Here is a 3159-nt window from a genome sequence, read left to right as displayed (position 1 = left end):
AAATTCCTGATCATTTGATTCAAATCAAGACCATTCAAAATGCCAGATTTATCAAACGAGTTAAGTACTCTTTGCAAACCACTGACATCATAGCACCTCTCAATCTGATACAAAAATTCCATTCTTCTGTGATATGAATTTACTTGACAGCTGTTGCCAGAACAGGTATAAGATGGGCCTGTTTATCAATCTTAAACCCATCATAAGCATCTGTCTGCACTGTTCACTGCTTGTATTATGCCATGCTTCGACATCTTTTCTTGTCTTCTTCAATCTTGCCTTTTATTGATCAATGCTTCCACACCCACCACATCATCTTCTTCCTCAAATACATAGCAGCCCCTCCATTTGATGATGATATCAAAATCGTTATCACACGTATCAAAGCCAACAACATTGTTTGAGTGTTGGTATTTCATCCCCAAACCCTTATCCACTATTTGTTGAACCTGATGCCAGTGTTGAAGCTTGAACACACTTTTTGCATTTCCTTTACAGATACATTTTTCTTCTTTCGAAGATAAGTACTTCCTCAGAACCCTCTTCACTATATTTTTGATCGAGTACATGGCATTTGTCCAAGCTTAAATTTATCTTTTCCTTCTTGAATTTTGGGTAAATAGGATTCAAGTGAAGAATTTTGGCGTGATGAAACACTAGTCTCATTTCCTTCATTCAGAACATCTGTGACTAAACTGCTTTTATTTAGTTTCCTCATAATGATTCCACTCTTCTCTTTCCCTTCGTAGGTCACGTTTTCCTGTCAATAACAAATCGCAAAGCTTCTAAGTTTGACCAAACAAGAAAAAAATAATAAAATGACAGAAAACCTCCTAACAATGAAATGAAGTTAGGGGCAATTAGAATTGTCTAAAAATTATCATTATACTCACAATTTTGTATAGTGGACTTCAGGATGTTGGAAAATGGTCACCATTGTTCCGTGCATTTTATGTTAAATACGCTAATGTCAGTGGCCATGGAGTTTGGTTGACTATTCAACCAGGAAGCCAGGTTTGAGTAATCTTAGTGCAATGGTAATGAATTATGTCAATGAAATGTTGAGAACTGATAAGTAGAAACATTCATGTAATGTGTTTGAAGAACTCACCCTGAAACCATTACCTATGGAGTGAGTTAATAAGTGGAATAACTCAACTTTTCTTGTAAATCCATTTTTGTGGAAAAGTAAAAGTTCCACCTTGATCTGGTCATGTTGAAATTTCAGTGATTGAGTCATTTTAAAATGGGCTAAAACATAAGGCCAAAGTTCCATGGTCAAAGATTCCGTTAAAAAGGTGGAACTATAACTTCCGGCAAAGTTCCACTTGGATTTGGAGAAAAATTCAGCCAAAAGGTTGATTCTGTCCAATTATAAACTTACTCCTTACCTTATAAGTAGACTGCTGAACTGTATCTCTTCTAGATTTTAATCATGACATGTCTATGGTAAATTTCCCGGTTAAAGGTCAAACTGATATGGAACCAGAACAATCCTTCATTTATATATATATTATAGGTTTAATCCATATCTAAGTAATATATTCAAAAATATAAATATGTATGTCCTTCTTTAAAGGTAATAGCTAGTTTGAGGTGTGATGGGTATGTTGCCGATGTTCATTATAACGAGGCATTTAACATTTTCATTTTGTGAATGTTATTTAGTAATAAATTTTAGATGATCTACCTTAGGAGCTAATGACCATACACTTCTGCATTATTTCATATTAGGATAGAATACCCTGCATTAGGACAAGGAGGTCGCGAAACCACCCTCCTTGACCTCGGTACCAGTAAGATCCGCCTAGCAAATAAAAATAGCAAAAACTATACCCGTTATGAATGTGAAATCACAAAAGAAAATTATATGTTAAATTCGATTGTCTACCTCAAAATTTTTATAGAATTTTATTATGTATACAAGAACCATTATAATGGTAAAGACATACGAGCGACGACGACGTGATCGAGCAGCATCACCGTCATTAATGCCGCCACCGTCGCCATCATCATCCCCATCGCCACCACCATCACCATCGTCACCACCAAGACCATTATCAACATCAATCGCCCCAGCACCAGAGTTGACCGTGATAATGAACTCATTGGAGGCCTTATTGGAGACATTATAAGAATCAAAACTAAGGCTAAGACCAAAGAGGAATTTCAACCTTTAGCTACCAGTTCAGCGGAACCAAAGAATTTTGAGCCCAAAAGATCAAAAGAAGACATTTTTAAGGAGCTTTAGAAAATTAGACTCCCAAAATTCTCAAGAGGTCGAGGAGGTGAACGCGCTGAAGCATGGTTAGAAGGAATTAACAGGTGCTTTAGATTAAGAGAATATTCTTCTTCGGCAAAAACAAAAATTGTTGTATTTCAATTAAAGGAAAGTGCCTTGATTTGGTGGGAAAATCTGAAAAAACAACTACACCTTATATCGGATAATGTCCCTTGGGAGCTATTTGAGGAAAGGTTCCGCGCAAAGTATTTACCTCCATACTTTCAACAACAGCAAGCCAGAGCCTTTCATACATTAATTCAAGGAAATAAAACAGTGGAAGAGTATGAGATAAGGTTTATGGAGCTTGTAAAATACATTCACTACTTAGATTCTGATGAACGTCAAGCTGAACGCTTCATATTTGGGTTAAACCCTCGCATTAGAGCCTTGGTAAGCATGTAGAAACCATCATCAGTAGCTGAGGCGGTTGAATGTGGTTGTTATGTAGAAGAGCACCTTGGAATCAAAAAAGATATAGGGCCAGCAGAACCTTTACAATCAGGATTTCCAGGAAAGACTCCCCGAAACTTCTTCAGCAGAGGTAGCTCGAGGCCACCTTACGGTAACAGGTTTACCCCTAGAAATATAGGAACAAGCGCTCCCATGGTAGTAAACACTATAGCCGCGGAATCATCAAACACCAGTCCATGGACATCTTGAGGGACTGCCAGTAGAGGAAGAAATTCGAGAGGAATCAACATGAGAGGACAAAGCTCGTTCTCTAGAAATTCACGTTCTGATTCAAGAGGATCAACGTAGCTTAATTGTTGGGGATGTGGGGGACCGCATTTTCAACGTGATTGTCCAGAAGCTTCGTCGAATATATTGCATAGGACTGGAGAGAGACCAATATCAAACAATCAAGGTAATCATGG

The 3159-nt window shown here is 37.6% G+C and overlaps 1 pseudogene; it reads right to left on the bottom strand.

Moving 5' to 3' along the window:
- Positions 1-200: 200 nt before the first annotated feature.
- On the bottom strand, positions 201-2889 carry LOC149184617 (uncharacterized; annotated as a pseudogene).
- Positions 2890-3159: the final 270 nt, after the last annotated feature.

This window comes from Pinus tabuliformis, chromosome 3_2 (assembly GCF_031772625.1).
Source record: "Pinus tabuliformis cultivar Carrire ecotype Pingquan chromosome 3_2, CPIR1, whole genome shotgun sequence".
Classification (NCBI taxonomy): Eukaryota; Viridiplantae; Streptophyta; class Pinopsida; order Pinales; family Pinaceae; genus Pinus; species Pinus tabuliformis.
This window is presented reverse-complemented; position numbering and strand designations above follow the sequence as displayed.